This window comes from Macaca nemestrina, chromosome 6 (assembly GCF_043159975.1).
Source record: "Macaca nemestrina isolate mMacNem1 chromosome 6, mMacNem.hap1, whole genome shotgun sequence".
NCBI classification, from domain to species: domain Eukaryota; kingdom Metazoa; phylum Chordata; class Mammalia; order Primates; family Cercopithecidae; genus Macaca; species Macaca nemestrina.
This window is the reverse complement of record NC_092130.1, coordinates 58,009,504-58,027,652: the sequence shown is the minus strand read 5'-3', so window position 1 is coordinate 58,027,652 and position 18,149 is coordinate 58,009,504. Positions and strand designations below refer to the sequence as shown.

General features: G+C 39.5%; 1 protein-coding gene and 1 pseudogene across 10 annotated transcripts in view; both read left to right on the top strand.

Moving 5' to 3' along the window:
• Window positions 1–18,149, top strand: part of SNCAI (synuclein alpha interacting protein) — a 147,014-nt gene that overhangs the window by 41,653 nt on the left and 87,212 nt on the right. The window lies entirely within an intron of this gene.
• The window catches only part of LOC139363785 (uncharacterized), a 29,205-nt pseudogene continuing 13,818 nt past the window's right edge, over window positions 2,763–18,149 (top strand).

The following is an 18,149-nucleotide window of genomic DNA, read 5'->3' as shown; positions in this document are numbered from 1 at the left end:
ATTTGTGAAAAATCCATTAAGTTATACAATTATGATTTATATATTTTTCAGAAAAGGCTTCATAATAAAGGTTATGACATAATTAGAAAAAAAAAAGGCAACTGCTGTAGTTAAAGCAGGTGATACGATTTGGCTGTGTCCCCACCCAAATCTCATCTTGAATTGGAGCTCCCACAATTCCCACGTGTCATGGGGGGGGTATCCAGTGGGAGGTAATTGAATCATGGGGGCAGGACTTTCTTGTGCTATTCTCATGATAGTGAATAAGTCTCACAAGATCTGATGGTTTTAAAAAGAGGACTTCCCCTGCACAAGCTCTCTCTCTGTGCTTCCCGCCATCCATGTAAGATGTGACTTGCTCCTCCTTGCCTTCTGCCATGATTGTGAGGCCTCCCTAGCCACATGGAACTGTATGTCCGTTAAACCTCTTTTTCTTCCCAGTCTCGGGTATGTCTTTATTGGCAGCGTGAAAATGGACTAATACGGCAGGGATTGCAGAAAGGGCCCAAGATGAGAATGGAGTAGGAGTGAGCCAGTATGAAAACCACAGGTTCAACCAAATCACCACGTTAGAGCTGAAGAAAGGAGAGCTCCTCCAGAGACTGTGAATTGCCCCAAATTATACAGCTACTTGTTGATAACATTTATTAACTTACTTAATACATATATACTGAACATGTGCCATGTCTCAGACATGGAGCAGATGCCAGAATGTAGTTGGAAACCAGACCGACCCAGCTAGACTCTAACCTCACAGTTTAGAATTCAAGTCTTCCAGCTGACACATTTACGTGACCTGTCTGGACTCAGTAGACATTTGAGTTTACACTTCCTTGATTCACATTAATCTTCCTAGTTCAGGATACCAGATACTTCGTTTTGTTAAGGCACAGACTGGACTTGTCTTCCTACTTCTACTTGTTGCATGTTTCATTGTAGTCAAGGAAAAATGTTTTGAGAATTGAGTGTAGGCTAATATTCTTTATGAGAGACTGGTCTTCCAGAGAGGCTGTGATGACAGCAGAGAGATTTCTTGTGAGTGCTCCTCTGGGCTTGCAGGCTAGAGTGCCCGTCATTTCTGTGCGAGTAGACTCATTCACATCACTGGGCTCCCAGGCTTGTCATTTGATCAGGCTCTCATCTGCATGTCAATGAGGCTTAGAGCCCATGGAAAGAATTAACTGGTCTGGGATGTTTATGCAACTTTTCAGCAAAGGCAATTTAAAGGAAAGTTGCCCTGACTGAAATGATTGTCTTGGAGCAGATATATAGTGAAGTAATCATGTTAATATTATGTGACTTGGGTTATATGATATTTTCAATGATCAGCCTAGTAGGAGTTTAAACATGAGAAAAAACACAAACTAATCAAAAGCAGTAAATGAAACATCCCTTTTAAAGCCAATCAACTGGACTTTTATTCATTTTTATACTTTTTATTCGGATTAAAGCATGGTACAAATTCAGATTTCCTTCAGAGTATATGAACCATATTTTGTATTGCATTTTAAAACCAACAATATTAATTTCCAGTTGTATTTCTTTTCCTTTAGGACTAATTAAAGAAAATATGTTTGTTTTTCTAGGCATTACTCCCAAATCTGCAAGTGCCAGGATATAAAGTCTAGTTTTATGTTCCAAAAGAATGTTTAGGTTTTGAGATCATATAATCTTTAGTAGAAAAAACTGTGTGTGAGAGGGTGCATGTGTTCTTTGTTCAAGAATTTAGCCTCATACTGTAAACATTTCTAGAGAGGTAAGCAAATTTCATGCAAAGACTTTCCTATTGCATGTCCACAGGTCATATAAACAAACACATAACAAATCCAACTTAAGCATAAAACAATGTTTCAGAGGATATAAATTTAATAGTTAAGATCCCTTGAAATTTGCATATTCTCTTTTGTTTGTTTTAATATCCTTCATATATAGAATGACTTTCCCAAAGTATGTAATGAGAGAGTGTTGTTTTCAAGTTCTTTCAAACTAAAATATAGTAATATAAGATCATGATTTCCCTTCTCAGTAAAGTTGAAGCAACTCTATGCCAATAATGGTACATAGTGAACCCCCATCTTAAAGACAATTAGGTTATAAACTCGGGATATGAGGCAAAAATTGTGTCTAGTCAAAAGGACCTTAAAAACCTATAAAATTGCCCATAAAATCCACCTCCCCATAAACTCAACACTGCCAGTGTTTCTTCTTGTTGTCTTTGAACATCAGATGAGGTAAGGCCATATTGTAGGAAAAAGTATGTTTCTTTAACACCAGAAAAGTACCTCACATGGTAAGATCCTGATACCATGGAATCTCCCCTCGCATGTTCTTTGTCAGGCCTAGACTCACAGAGGGGAATGGAGTAGAATTTCCCACACTATGCCAGTTGATTTCCTTTTTCCTCCTTATCTCATTATAGTTGAATTTAAATTAAATGCATACATGCAGTGACAGCACTGTGTCTGTGAAGCCCCTGTTGGGCTTTTCTGCACGTCACACACCAACAGACATGTCAAGAAATATGTTGTCAACTCTGAGGTTAAACACTTCAAATCAACACTTATAGTGAGGGAATTAGGTGGTCTATGCCCCAGCTCTCCTATTAGATACCATTTGATTATGGTTCAGAATAACTTTTTCTGAAGGTATCATTTATGCATGTTTAAATATATGTAGAACTGAGGTGAGGTTGACAATAATATAATATTGCAAGAGTTAGCCTTTTTTTTTTTTTTTTTTTTTTTTTTGAGACAGGATCTCACTCCGTCACCCAGGCTGGAGTACAGTGGCATAAATGATCACAGCTCATTGCAGCCTCAACCTCCTGGGCTCAAGCAGTCCTCCCACCTCAGCCTCCCAAGTAGCTGGGACCACAGGTGCATGCCCCCATACCTGGATAATTTTTGTAGCGACAAGGCCTCCCTACATTGCTGAGGCTGGTCTTGAACTCCCAGGCTCAAGCAGTCCTTCTGCCCTGGCCTCCCAAAGTATTGGGATGTAGGCATGAGCCACCACACCTGGCCATTTAGCTTCCTTTTTAAAGGATCATTACTCAGTTTATATAAAGCTAAATTTTTTTTGATGAGACTGAACTAATTGGTCACATTTTACTTAAAATTTTATTTATATACATTCACACATGTACACACATGTACCTCCATGCTTCCTAACATATTTATAAGAGCTTTCCTGGTTTGACTGCCTCTGGGAATTTGAGCACCTTCTTTCTCTTGGTTCCAGGGTCAGTCCCTCTCCAGTGCCTGCTGGCATTGTTGTTGTAATAAGCTCTACAACTAACCTTGGGCTTGTCCTCAATGCCTCCCTTTCCTTCCTTACATACACATATATGCTTACTACATGTCATCTGTCACCAAACCTGTTGGCTACCCTCATCCTGAGTCTGCCCACTGATATTACTCTAAACAAGCCACTGAAGTACCAGGCCTGGACCGATGCACCACCCTCCTAACTGGCTGCTGTTTCCACTCTTCCAGTTTGATCTCTACCTAGCTCCTGTCTGACCTTATTAAATTGAAGTTAGCTCAATACTCTTCTACTTGAAAACATTCACTGGCTTCTCTGTGCATCACAGTAAATTCCAAACTCCTTTCCATGGGCCATAAAGCCCTGCATATTTGTGTATCTGCCTGTCTCTCTGACTGCCTCCTGATACTCTCGTGGTCTCCTGTCTGCTGGCCTTCCTGCCGTGTTTCTCTGCTAAGCTCACTCCCACCTTAATGCTTTTGCCCTTGCAGTGTCCTCTACCTGTCATCTTCTTCCCCCACATTTTTGCATGACTTGATTTCTTTTGTCAATTGCATGTCTGCCCTAATGTTACCTCTTTATTTTTATTCGTTTATTTATTTTGAGATGGAGTCTTGCTCTTTTGCCCAGACTGGAGTGCAGTAGCACAGTCTTGGTTTACTGCAACCTCCATCTCCTGGGTTCAAGTGATTCTCCTGCCTCAGCCTCCCGAGTAGCTGGGACTACCGGCACACACCACCATGCCCAGCTAATTTTTGTATTTTTAGTAGAGACAGGGTTTCACCATGTTGGCCAGGATGGTCTTGATCTCTTGACTTCGTGATCCACCTGCCTCAGCCTCCCAAAGTGCTGGGATCACGGGCATGAGCCACCAAGCCCGGCCAATGTTACCTTTTTAAAAAGGCCTTTCCTGACCCACCGTATTTAGAAGGACCCAACCTTCTCCCATTCCTCCTGACAAGCCTTTTTTTTCTTTCTTTCTTTCTTTATTGTACCTATCTCAGCCTGAAAGGATTTTTTGTACTTATTTACTTGTTTATGGTCTGATTAATCCATTGGAACTGTGCTGTTCAGTAGGATAGCCACTAGCCACATGTGACTAATTAAATTAGAATGACGAAATAAAGACTAAAATTCAGTTCCTCGATTGTACTAGTCAAATTTCAAATGCTCAATAGCCACACGTGGCTAGTTGCTACTACATTGACAGCACAGATACCATTTCCATAAGTCAGAAAGTTGTGCTGGACAATGCTGTATTAAAATATGAGTTCCCTGAGAGCAGACAGCCTGTTTGGCTCATTCACTGCTGAATGTCCAGAAGCTATGTCTGATCTGTGGTGCTCAGTAAATAAGAGTGGAATGAATGAATGAATGAATGAATGAATGAGTGAATAAATGAACAAGAGCCTTATATTTTTCAGGAAGAATTGCCCTCACCACTTTAATATTCATCTTTAAACCTTCCATACCCCTGAACAGACTTAATTTTCAGGATCAAAGAAATAGAAATTTGTTTCTTAATATGTAAGGGGAGACTTGGAATATTTAATCATTGTAATGGGATGCCTTCTAATGCCCTTGAATTTGCCATTGTTCAACTTGTGTCCTTAGAGCTTCACTCTGGGGACTCCATCCTTCAAATAAAATTCTTATCTGACTTCCGGGAGAAAGGCACATTTTTCCTGGTCTCTTTTTAGCATGATAAGCCCTTTTCCTCCCTCTGCGTCCACTGTGTATACACGAGATTTTTGCTAACACTCACTAACGCTTACAGTTACCAAAGTTAGAAATATGGCATGCTTGTGACTGTGGGTTGTTATTTGTGCTATTTTCCTGAATTTACCTTGTGAAAAACCACAGTTTTTAAAAGTGTCTTGACAGTGTCTGAACTTGCAGCACCCTATATCATACCGATTGGCAAGGTCTGCTGCTGTGTAAGGATTGTAGCTGAGTGTTGATTAAAAGCAGCACTTTCCCTCTCGCTTGCTTCAGAGCTAATACCCTTATAAATTGTTGCTATGAACTTTTGAACTCAGAGAAACTTCTGAATATATGTAATAAGAAGTAAAGTAATCCAGGGCTGAGAATTTGTGTCTTCCCTGAAACAAATCACATGGATTAAAAAATAAGTTTGATTCTTAGCTTTTTAATGGTTTCTTAAATCTAATGTTTTAAATTATAATCTGGGGCCTTTAAATATACTTTATGTAAGGTTTTCAAAGAACAATTCTTCATATATAATTGTCTAGATAAGAAATTTCATAAAGTAGATTTGAAAATCACCTTCAAATAAGAATGCTGTCAAAAATAATTTGTCATTTTTATTTTAAGACAGATAAATCACTTAAGCCCAGAATAATATACTAAATCATGTTCTGAAGTGTAGATTCTAGAAATGTATTAGATTAAAACAATGAAAATAATGTCAAAGTATTTACATTTTTGAGTAAGTTTTATATCTAATGTCTTATTGTCCTGAGTAAAAACATATTTTTATTTATTTATTTATTTATTTAGAGACAGTCTTGCTCTGTCGCTTAGGCTGGAGTTCAGTGGTATAATCTCAGCTCACTGCAACCTCTGCCCCCTGGGTTCAAATGATTCTTGTGCCTCGGCCTCCTGAGTAGCTGGGACTATGGGAATGTGCCACCATGTCTGCCAAATTTTTTGTATTTTTAGTAGAGACAGCATTTCACCATGTTGCCCAGCCTGGTCTCGAACTCCTGAGCTCAGACAATCTGTCCACCTCGGCTTCCCAAAGTGCTAGGATTACAGGCATGAGCCACCGCACCTGGCCACAACATAAGATTTTTAAGCTTGAATAAAGCAAATATAATTTTCAGATTCACTATGCCTCACTCCAGAAAGCTTATGAATTAGTGAACAGTTTTATTTAATAAGACATTATGAGAGAAATATAATAGCTATTACTGGAAAGTTGTATTAATTTTATTTTTATTGGAAAAGGTAAAGCATCATATGTCTTCAAAAGCTGAATGATAGGCAGCCCATGAATCTAGGCTTAAAGATAAAGATCTTGTTCTCTAACATGTGTTGCTGCCTTTAGCTTCTCCAGAGAGAATCTCATGCTGCAAGGATTCCTGTATATGAAACATGCAATACCAGAGAACCTGCTTAAGAACCTCTTTATGCAGTCAGAGTTTATTACCAGCACTTGTGGTAGGGCTCTTTCATGCAGAAAAACCTTGTTCCAGGGAGCACCTGAAACCACTTTTCCAGCATTCTTTTTCGGATTTTGTTAACATTTTGATGTCAGAATTGCTTTTGGCCTGTTGTCTCTAAGTGGCCCTAAATGTTTCAAAACATGGCCAGCCTTTCTGCTCTAAAGATTATCCCACAACAAGCAAATATGTAAGAATGCTTGCAAGTGCTTCAGATGTCTGTAGTGGCACCAACAGAACAGAATGCCTGATGTCATGTTGGAACTGGGGATCTTCTGTCTTCCTGACTGGCTCCTCAGCCTACCCCAGAAACTACATTTCAGTTTCTTTCTTGTGGACGCTGGTGATGAATAGGGTTGTATTAGTAACTGAACTGAAAACCACTGGTTCTGACCCTCCAACATCCAGCCCCACGTAGCCTCATCAGCTTAAGATGGAATGATTTTAGGCTTAGAGTTCAAAGTGAATCATAATCTTTTCTTCACCAGTTTTTGTTCTTTAATTAATGAATGTTACTTAACCTATGTCTCCATTTTTCTGTCTCTAAAATGGGTGCAATTGTACCAACTTTGCAAAATTGTAAGGTTTAAATGTTAGGCATGTAAAAACCACCCAGCACAGGGTAGTTGCTCAAAAAGTAGTACTGTCTCTTCAGCATCATGAAATTCAGTAGCTGGAACTCTACTTGTAGAAGAGGAGAACTTGGGGTTTTTTGGATTATATTCACTTAGCAACTAAATTTTATTTTGTAATTTCTCCATGAAATGTCTCTAAGTATACTCCATAAGGAAAAGTATGATTATATATACCCGTGGTCCTCATTATCTGAATAATCAGGAAAGGGTGGGGGGAAACACACTAAAAAGTGAAGCCACAAAAAACTAGAACCATGTTTCATGGCAAATAGTGAGAAAAAAAAATCACCTAATTGAAATTTGTCTTGAAAAACTAAATAAATTATGAAAATAAGTCTATTAATACCTATGTTCTATAAAATTGGTTAGTTTTTAAAAATGAATTGGCAGTCAGTTCTTTCAGCAAAATTATACATTCATATTACATTACATCATTTATTTTGTGTTTGAATTTACAGTATACAATCAAAGATAGTCATTTTTGAAAAAAAAAAGTCTTTGGACTTTATCAACTTACCCAAAGACCTGTCTTTATCATTAGTCAGATGATACTCTTAAGAAGTATCTGTCACAGCTCCATCTTTGTTGACATCTTTCTTAAGTTATCTACTGCTCCAAATTTTCTAGTGGCCTGGTGTGTGTTTCACTTATTCAGCATCTCTTTCTCTGACCTCGTGAATCCTGTATCTCTCACAAACTTTGCAATTTCACTTCCAACCTACTTGCATTGTGTTTGTGTTGCATCAAAGAAAGGTTTAAAACCTCCCACAACCAGCAAGGTTCCAAACATGTTGATTTAATGAATACAAAGAGATGATAATTGTAAGCAGGGATGTTTGAAGGAGTTGTTTTTTAAAAAAACAGCCAATTCATGAATATTTTCATGTCATGATGACTTTTATATCCCTATGCAACCTTGAAACTGTGGAAGGCTGGAGAATCAGGCCTTGCTGTGTGGAGTTACTGTCATCCTCTGATGAAGAACTCCATCGATGCCTTTAAGGTCCCAGCGTGATCATTTCTAGCGTGTTTGCTCACGCCATCCCCCAGATTTTCCAGAACAGCCTTTCCATCCACATTTTTTGATCCTCTGCTTCCACATCATCAGTTCCTAATGACAAACTAGACATAGAAAAATGAGGGAAAATCTTTCATACCATTTATCAGTACAATCAACTTTTAGCTCTCTATAAAGTTGGCCAGTAATGATTATGAAAGAATGATCCATTTTCTACTCCTAGGGGATGGATTCAGTTTGTGGACAAGAAAACAGAAAGAAATATGTGTGAGTGTTTTAAATTCCAGCTGTGGAATCCTAATTTCCTAATCATCACTGACTTGCCTGCATCAAATAATTTTGCTTATCTAATTAACTGAAATAATGTAGTCCTTCTGTAATGAGAATAGTAATAAAAACAATAACAACCAACCCTCTATTGAGCACTTACTTTGTTCCAGTCACTATTCTAAGGATTTTGCCTGTATTATCTTATTTAACCTTCGCCATACCCTCAGATTAAAATGTGCCTATTTTATAGATAAGGACAGTGAGTCCTTAAATGCCTCTTAAATGCCTATGAGCAATAGGTGATGGAGTAGAAATCTCATAAGACTGTGAGATGAATATGGATACTGTTGCCTCTTAAGGTACAAAGAAATAGAAAGATTATCAGTCTGGCTCACCATAGAGGGAACATTGGAGATTGAAGAATCCGAGTGTTTTCTGACCCTAGGAATGGAGCAAATTGAAAGAATAACAGTGGAGAACCACATTTTTCCTCTGTTAAACCAGAGCTATCTAGAGGAACTCTACAGTATTGACTTGAAGATAATTGTAGTGGATAAGAACAAGGAAAATTCAAGGCTTATCAATAGAAATGGAATGTTTGAAGTCAGAGAACTCATAGGAATGCTAGTTACCAAATACAGAATCAGATTAGCTGGAGGAGGAGGGAGCTGGAGAATGTCTATACTTCACTAGATAACAAGAGTGGAGTGAGCCAAGAACTCAGTTGGAGTTTGATGGAATGAAGCAGAGGGTTCAACTGAGGTTGAACTGAGCATGAACTACATTCAGAGGCCTTGGCAGTGCCCTCTTTGATAAGATAATGATAACAAACATATGCAAATGAATTAAATAGTACAGCAACATGTGGTCCAGCTAGCCTCACCTTGGACTTTGAAAAGTTCCATAGGGGCTTAAGTCCCAGACAAACAATATAGCCAAGAGGGAAAGAATCTATGCTTAAAACGTTAGATTGAGTTTCCAGGTGTCATAGATTCTTTTTTTTTTTTTTTTTTTTTTGAGACGGAGTTTCGCAGTTGGTGCCCAGGCTGGAGTGCAATGGTGCAATCTCAACTCACTGCAACTTCTACCTCCCAGGATCAAGAGATTCTCCTGCCTCAGTCTCCCAAGAAGCTGAGATTACAGGCATGTGCCACCATGCCCGACTAATTTTGTATTTTTAGTAGAGACGGGGTTTCTCCATGTTGGTCAGGCTGGTCTCAAACTCCCAACCTCAGGTGATCCGCCTGTCTCGGCCTCCCAAAGTGCTGAGACTACAGGCATGAGCCACTGCACTGGGTCTTCTTCTATCTTTCTCACTGACTTGGTTGCATTCAGTGCCAGTAATTCCAGTGGTCACATATCCATGTTGCTTTCTTGCCTGTTCTACCAGTTGGCATTGCATCCTGGAAGGGACTTGGTCTATGACTGGCAGAACTTCTCCTGAGGCCTTGTGTAAGGTCACTGGGATCAACCATGGCCCTGATGGTTGATATTGGCACCCCTTGCCATACCTTATCTGGGAAAGTGAGGCCCAGGAGAAGGGAAAGTGGGTGTAGAATAGATGTAAACACAAGTGTTTAATTTGAGGATCCAATGTGATTTAAGAATTGAGGATAAAGTAGGAAAACTAAGTATCCATTTTCCACAGCACCTAGAACAGTATTAGACACTGGTAAGGAGTTAAAAAAAAAAAAAAAAAAAAAACCTCTCTTGGTTGATTTAATAGTTTGAAAATGGGAAATTTCTTAAACCCACTACATTTAATGCATCTGAAAAAATAAGCATTTATTGTCAACTATTTATTTACTTATTTATTTTTAGAGACAGGGTCTTGCTTTGTCACCCAGGCCTGAGTGCAGTTGTGCTATCATAGCTCACTGCAGCCTCAAACTCCTGGGTTCACACATTCCTCCTGCCTCAGTCTCTTAAGTAGCTGAGACTACAGGTGCCCTCCACCACACCAGACTAATTAAGAAAAAAAAAATTTGTGTGTGAAGACGAGGTCTTCCTATGTTTCCCAGACTGTCCATGAACTCCTGGCCTCAAGTGATCCTCACCTCAGCTTCCCAAAATGCTGGGATTGTCAGAGGCGTTTGAACCAGAGTAATTCCATCTTGAATAGGGGCTGAGTAAAATGAGGCTGAGACCTGCTGGGCTGCATTCCCCAGAGGTTAAGGCATTCTTAGTCACAGGATGAGATAGGAGGTTGGCACAAAATACAAGTCATAAAGACCTTGATAATAAAACAGGTTGCAGTAAAGAAGCCAGCCAAGACCCACCAAAACCAAGATGGTGATGAGAGTAACCTCTAGTTGTCCTCACTGCTACCCTCCCACCAGCGCCCTGACAGTTTAGTTTGAGACACCAAGGCAATGTCTGGAAGTTACCTATATGGTCTAAAAAGGAGAGGCATGAATAATTCACCCTTTGTTTAGCATATAATCAAGAAATAACCATAAAAATGGGCAACCAGCAGCCCTTAGGGCTGCACTATCTGTGGAGTAGCCACTCCTTTTATTCCTTCACCTTCTTAATAAACTTGCTTTCACTTTATGGACTTGCCCTGAATTCTTTCTTTTGCAAGATGCAAGAACCCTCTCTTGGGGTCTAGATCAGGACTCCTTTCCTGTTAACAGGATTGTAGGTGTGAGCCACTGTGCCCAGCCAATTTTCAACATTTTATTGTTCAGATATTTGACATAGATGGAAGACTTTAACTGGATATTAGAAAATTATATTCAAGACACATGTGTTATTTGTACTACCACATCCTTTGCCTGCTTATAATGAAAATGAAACAGTCAGTGTTTATGAATGTCATGCTAATGAAGTCATTTGCACTAAGTGCTTTGATACAAAGGTGCAGTCAACAGCCAATCTGAGGCCAAATTGCTTTAATGTAAAAATTTTTTTTTCATTAATTTCATTTTCTTTATTACTTTTTTTTATATTTCAATAAATTTTAAAAGTGTGGTGGACAGACCAATGCAGGAGACCTGTCTTCTACCCACCTGTGCCATTAGAAAGCTGTGTGACCATAGGCAAGTCACTGGGCCCTTCTAGATCTCTTTTTTCCTCATTTGTAGACTTATACAATGGTGAGAGATAATCGTTAATTTTTTAAATATAGTGTTCAGTGCCTTTTCCCAGTGAAAGAAAACATGAAAAGAGTAATTGTTAAAAAGAGACATATATAAAACATTTGGGTAAGACTAGAGTTTGAACATAAAATGAATCTCAAAAGAATCTGCCATCTGTATTGGTGGTCTCTCTTCCCCTTGGCTTCCTGCCTACTTTGTTGCCCCCATGCCCCAACCTGTATTTAATCTCATTTAGCTTATTTACTCATGCGAAATGTCCATCTTCTTTTTACTTTCCCCAATTCCCTGTCTGGACTCTCTGGAACCATGAACCTTATTAATTTTTTTAGAATTGTGACCAGTTTTATGACATATGCTTTTCCCCAAAATGCCGTATGTCTTATGTTTATTTTTAAATAATTAGGCCATGATTTGTTTGGGAGTAAGACTTTTTCTATAGTAATGGTACAAAAAATGTGGGATACCTTCTATGGCTAAGCCAAACTTGGCTTCTGATAGAAAGATCCCTCTGGCCAGGCATGGTGACTCACGCCTGTAATCCCTGCAATTTGGAAGGCTGAGGCAGGTGGATCATTTGAGGTCAGGAGTTTGAGACCAACCTGGCCAACATGGTGAAACCCTGCCTCTGCTAAAATTACAAAAATTAGCTGGGTGTGGTGGCGTGTGCCTGTAATCCCAGCTACTTGGGAGGCTGAGACAGGAAAATCACTTGAGCCTGTGAGGCAGAGGTTGCAGTGAGCCGAGATCACACCACTGCATTCCAGTCTGGGTGGCAGAGTGAGACCCTGTCTCCATAAAAAAAGAAAAAGAAAGATCCCTGTTTGGTCACATGGTTTTATTCATTAATATTTTTCCATTTGTTCAAAATATTCTTGAGTGTCTTCTTTATGCCAATCTCTGTGCTGAGCACTGTGGGTTATGGTGAACAAGCCAGAGGATCTCATCAGGAGATGCAGACGCATGGATAGATAATAATAGGAAGTTATGGTAAGTATATAGAGTGTCATTTGCTGGAGAATTTTTCACAGAGGAAGAGGCAGGTAGACAACCTAGACTTGAAGTCAGGTGTAAACTTAAAAGCTTCCTTAGGAGTTACTTCCTAAGTAACCCCTAAACTGAGTTTTTGAAAAGTTTAAAGGTTAAACAAGTGAATTAGTCAGGGTCAAGTCAGCATAAACAGAAACCATTCTAAATATTTTAAACAGAGGAAAATTACAATAGAGAATTCGTTACTCTAATGCTGAAAGAGCTGAGACACCAAACTAAGCAAGATAAGGCAATCTTGATACTAGCAAAAGCAGGGAAGCCACCAGCTCCCCTAGGATTGAAAGGACAAAGGGAAAAGGTCTATTACCACCCACAAGGTAGGGCCACTAGCAAAGCTGGAATGATGTTCAGCTGCTGAACAGTTATAGGAGCTGATGACATAGAAGACACTGCCTGTGGCAGGGTAAGTATGTATGTGTATGTGAGAAAGAGAGTTAGAGAAAGACTAAGTCCCTTCTCCAAGCCCTCCAGTCTTCTGATTGAGTCTGCCATTGGCCAGATTTACCTGGAAACCAGTCAGTTGGCAAAGGAGCCTAGGAAATATCATTTCCTGAGAGAATATATCTGAGAGTAAATAGGCAAATGTTCATACCATTCATAGCCAAGTGAAAAGCCAAACGTTGGGTGTTGGATGTCTTGGTGTGGTCATGAGAGAAGGAGGATGTATACAGAGGTATCAGCATAAGCCAAAGCACCAGGACAAGAAACAGCATGAGATATGCACAGAATCTCAGTCTCTGTCATAAAGTTTCCAGTATGAGTCAGAGATTGATAGGAGCTGAATGTAGGCAGGCACCCAACATGAGAGGCTTCATGTGACTTAACGGAGTTACTGGCCATTTTCCCTGTAGGCAATGGGAAAGTTCTGAAAGGTTTTCAACAGGGAAGTGGCAAGCCCATATTTGTATTTTAGGTCACTTTGACAGTTGTGTAGACTCCCAGAATGATTTTGAAGAAGCAAAAATATGATTTATTTGCCTTTGTCTTGTCCTTCTCAGATTCATTCAAGCAAGAAACAATGAGAAGCAGCAGTAAGAAAATGGTAGGAAGGATGGAAAGCATAAAAATGATAGGAAGGATGGATGTACAGGTGAGGGAGAGGTGGGATCCAGGGATGGCACCCAAATCTCTCACCTCAGCTGAGGATGGTGGTGTTGTCAAGTAAGGTTAAGTTTGAGTTGGGAGTCTAAGGGACATCAAGCAGAGTTATCCAGAAGCAGATGGGATCTGTACACATAGGTATTCATGGGTGATTGAGAAGAGAAGTGGACCAAGACTTGACCATAGGGAGCAACAAATGTAAAGCCTTAAAAGAAAAAGAGAATATCAGACAGGTCCAGGTGTGATTGGATTTAGTGGTAGAAGATGATCTTGTTCTAAATCATTTTCAGAGGAAAAAGTAGTAGAAACTAAATTGTGCTGGGTTAGGAAGTAAAAGGAAGACAAGAAAGTAGCAATGGTAAATGTAGATGTGTCTTTTGAAGTTTGGATAAGACCAGAGAAAAGACGGGATGAAATGCAAAGTTGGGATGGGTTTCATTTGCAGGGTTGATGAGACTTGAGGATGTATGTAGTCGGGTTCAAAAAACCAGAGATGAGTTTCTTTAGAGGATAGAGTAGAGATAGAGACTAAGGGGCTCAGGGCTGGAGTCAGGCCTGGAGACACTTGGGGGAATTTCCCACAACTGTTTGCCAAGGAACTGCACTTATGCTGCAAAGACAGTGCATTTAGAATTCCAGTCTTGGCAAAGAAACCAGGTAGCACTTTCCCGTTTCAAGCAGAAAGCACCTGTATTACTGTGTGTGTGATTTTAGGAGACAAATAGTAGCAAAAACTAGCAGTTGTATAGCACTCTGCATCCTTCAAACTGGGCTCAGAGTTTTATTTGAATCCCATGATTGTCTCATAGCTGTGTGTGCATAAACTATATATATACACACACACAAACACATACACATATATAAGTGTATACATACACACATAGGTCTATATATATTTTATTGTCTCTGAGAAACTCCTTATTAGAAACCTGACACACAGCAAATAGGACTTGCCAAACCTTTCATAATTCATATATGATTTAACCCAAGTCTTCTGACTCTGGAGTTGTAGGGTCATCTTTAACAGACTTTGCCATTGCAATTAACAGACTTTGTCATTCTGATAGATTGGCCTAGAGAGTGGCAAGTATATAGGCACTGTCCCCTTCACTTTACTTCCTGATTCCCTAGGCCTTTCAGCCTCAGACAGTCTGGGGGCCCCTCCTTTGGATCCCCTAGTGTTACAGGTAATAAGTGGTTTTGCTGAGTACCATAGAGTCAGTTTTCCTTGACGGCAGTTCCTCCCCTCCCAGCCTCCTATGTTCTGGCATGAGGCTTCCCCATATTCTGCCCACAAAACTTTCCTATCTGGGGCTCTTCCTTTCCACACACGAGAAAAGGTGCCTCTGGAGCCCTCATACTTGCAGAATTTTTCGTCACGGCCTGATTTTCAAATTCTGTCATCCTTCTCTGCTACCAGATTTCCAGTTTTTGAACCTAGTATATCCAGAAATCACACATTTCTCCCCATTTCTACTCAAGCCCATGCCACACAAACCTGGTGGGACTCCTGACTCTGTCATGTACCAGCTGGAGCTAACTGAGCAAGCGACTCAGCCTTAGTGAACCTAATGATACTTTGCACTTATTATAAGGATTTCAAGAGATAACTTATTTGAAGGATCAAGCTTAGTGCCAGACTTAATAAATCTTAGCTCCCTTCTCCCATCAGAGTGGCCTGGAGCTCTTATCCACATTTCCCAGCAGTTAGCACAGTAATATAATTAGCAACATTAGTATATCTAAAAGGCAATTACCATTTAATTGCTCTGGCCCCAGCCAGCCTGAAGTTTCTCTCCATTCACTTTTAATTTGGGGTTAGGGGTTTTTAGTCCTAGCCTGACTGGTCACAAAATCACTGCCTTGGAGAGAATTGAAAATAGCTGTAGGCAGCCATTGATTACACAGTAAGAGATTTGGTAATTCCTTCCATTTTGTCCTATGTAACGTATCAGTTTGCTCCTAGCCAGTGAACTAATCAGTTTCAAGCAGCATTTTTCTGAGAGTCAGTGAAGGATCATTTTTGGTCAGACCAGCTCTGATCTCAAGAAGGCAAGCACTCCCACAGATGCTCCACACTGATCTTCATTAAAATAAATTAGTGCCATTGTATGGATTCAGATTCAGAATCAAGTTTCAGCCATCCTTTCTTAGAAGACATTTATTTATATTACATACTCAATTTAAAGGAGCAAATGCCCTTTCCCTCAGCCTGCGAAGTTTGTTTATCTTAGAGCTACTGTGAGAATATAATGCCCAAATGAAGGCAGTGTGTTTTATTTCTCCTCCTCTGACCCAATGTCGCATAAAGTAACAGCAGTCTCTAATCAAGAGGAACCCAATGTACTTTGAGATTTCCAATCAAAATCTTTAATTTTCGAATGGCACATGTGCATTTGAGGAAACCTAGATTGCCTTAGGCCACACGGAAAGCATTTACATCTGAACCACTTTACATATGATTGCGAGCTAAAGCACATTCTAAATAACTTTTAGCAGTTTGAGATTTGGAAAACAGCCTGGCCCATATAAATTCTCCCTTAATTCTTTTTCTGTTAAATCTTATGCCAAAGTAAATGGAAGCTGTAGAGAACCTTTGAACTCAGTTCTCAAAGAGCCTCGGTGAAGTTGGATTGGCAGAGCCTATGTTAGGTTTTCAAAGAAAGATTTTTTTTTTGTTCCCCCTTGAAGTGTCCACATCACAGTCACCTTCCTTGGGGAAGGATGCAGTCTTGCTTCCTGGACCTTCTTGGCTCTGGACCATGTATGTGCCTCTGAGAAATGGGCTTTCTGCTGTAAGGAACTCCTCAGGAGGACTCTTCAGGACCCTTGGGGTTGGCATCCAGGCTTCTTAGCTCCTTTGCTTCACGGTTCAGTCAGCTGCACTTTTCCTATTCTCTTTCCAAAAGAGCTATTGAATGCAAGAGCCCTGGGGTTCAATGCCACCTCTTCCTGCCAGTTAGAGCAAGTGGCTTCACTTTTCCAAGCTTCACTTTCCTTTTCTGTGAACTGGAGATTAAAAATAGAATGGTATATTTCAAAATAGCTAGAAGAGAAAAATTGTTATGTTCCCAACACTAAGAAAAATTACATGTTTGAGTTGATGGATATCCCAGTTACCCCAATCTGATCATTACACATTGTACACAGGTATCAAAATATTACATGTTTCCAAAATATATACAACTCATATATCAACAAAAAAATCTGTATGCTCAAAAAATAATAGTATGGCGCACATGGATCCCACACTTCTCTGAACATTTTGCTCTTGTACTCATAGCCATGCAATTTATTACATTGGATTACTTATTTTATCGCTATCAATTAATAATTATTAAAACATAAATATATTTTATATTTCTCATACATGTATGTATGTAACATAATGTAACATATATGACATGTATTGTACTTTAGTGTGTTCTTACTGCCAAATCATTGCCTCTAGAAGGCTGGGACAATTGCACCCTGTGTACCATCCCTAGAAGCCAGGCCATGCTGAGCACACAACTGCTTCTTAATAAACAGCTAATTAAGTGCAGTCTTATGAAGGTACCTGTTTATCCTTCTGTTTCTTACTTATCAACAGAAAGTCTTATTCATCAGTTAAGCAAATATTCACAAAAATTAACTTTGTTCCCCTCATATTTTAATGTATGCTGTTTCTCTAGTCTAGATATAACCCTGAAGGAGAAAATGGCACATATTTTTTGTCCTTTTTATCCTAATGCAAAGGAACATACGACTTGTTTGCTGATTGTTTGCACAGCTTCATATAAGCTTTTTTTGATTTTGTAAAATATGTTTTTCTAATTGCTCCTCATATGCATGTAGAAAGTCAGTATTATTTGCTATAAATTGTTACTATTTGTGTAAATTTCAGAAATAGCATCACTTAGACAATTTCTCAATTTATCATGCCAAAACTAAATCTCAAACTCAAGTGGGCTATATTCTGCCTGCTGTTTAGAGTTTTTCTTCACTACTCTACAGAGTTACTTCAGGCTTAGGGCTGAGCCTGGTGACTCATGCCTATAATCCTTGTGCCTTGGGAGGCTGAAGCAGGAGGATCACTTGAGACCAGGAGTTTGAGACCAGCCCGGGCCACATAGTGAGACCCTGTCTCTACAAAAAAAAATTAAAAATTGACTGAACGTGATGACATGCTCCTGTAGTCCCAGTGACTTGGGAGGCTGAAGTGGGAGGATCACTTAAGCCTAGGAGTTCAAGGTTGCAGTCAACTCTGATTAGATTTCTGTTATCCGGCCTAGGTAACAGAGCAAGACCTTATCTCAAAAAAGAAAAAGAATTACTTCAGGTGGTCATCGTGCCTCTGCTTACACATTGCCAGTGTAGGGGCTAACTACTGCTGAAAGAGCCTTTTTCCATTTCAAGCAAGTCATCTTGAGCTGGTGTACAGAACGCTTGAAGGTCTTCATGAGGTACAGAGGTGAAAACAACCATATTTATTACTGTCGTTGAAAGAGAAGGGAGAAGACAAATTGCCATTTAAAAACCTGTTTGA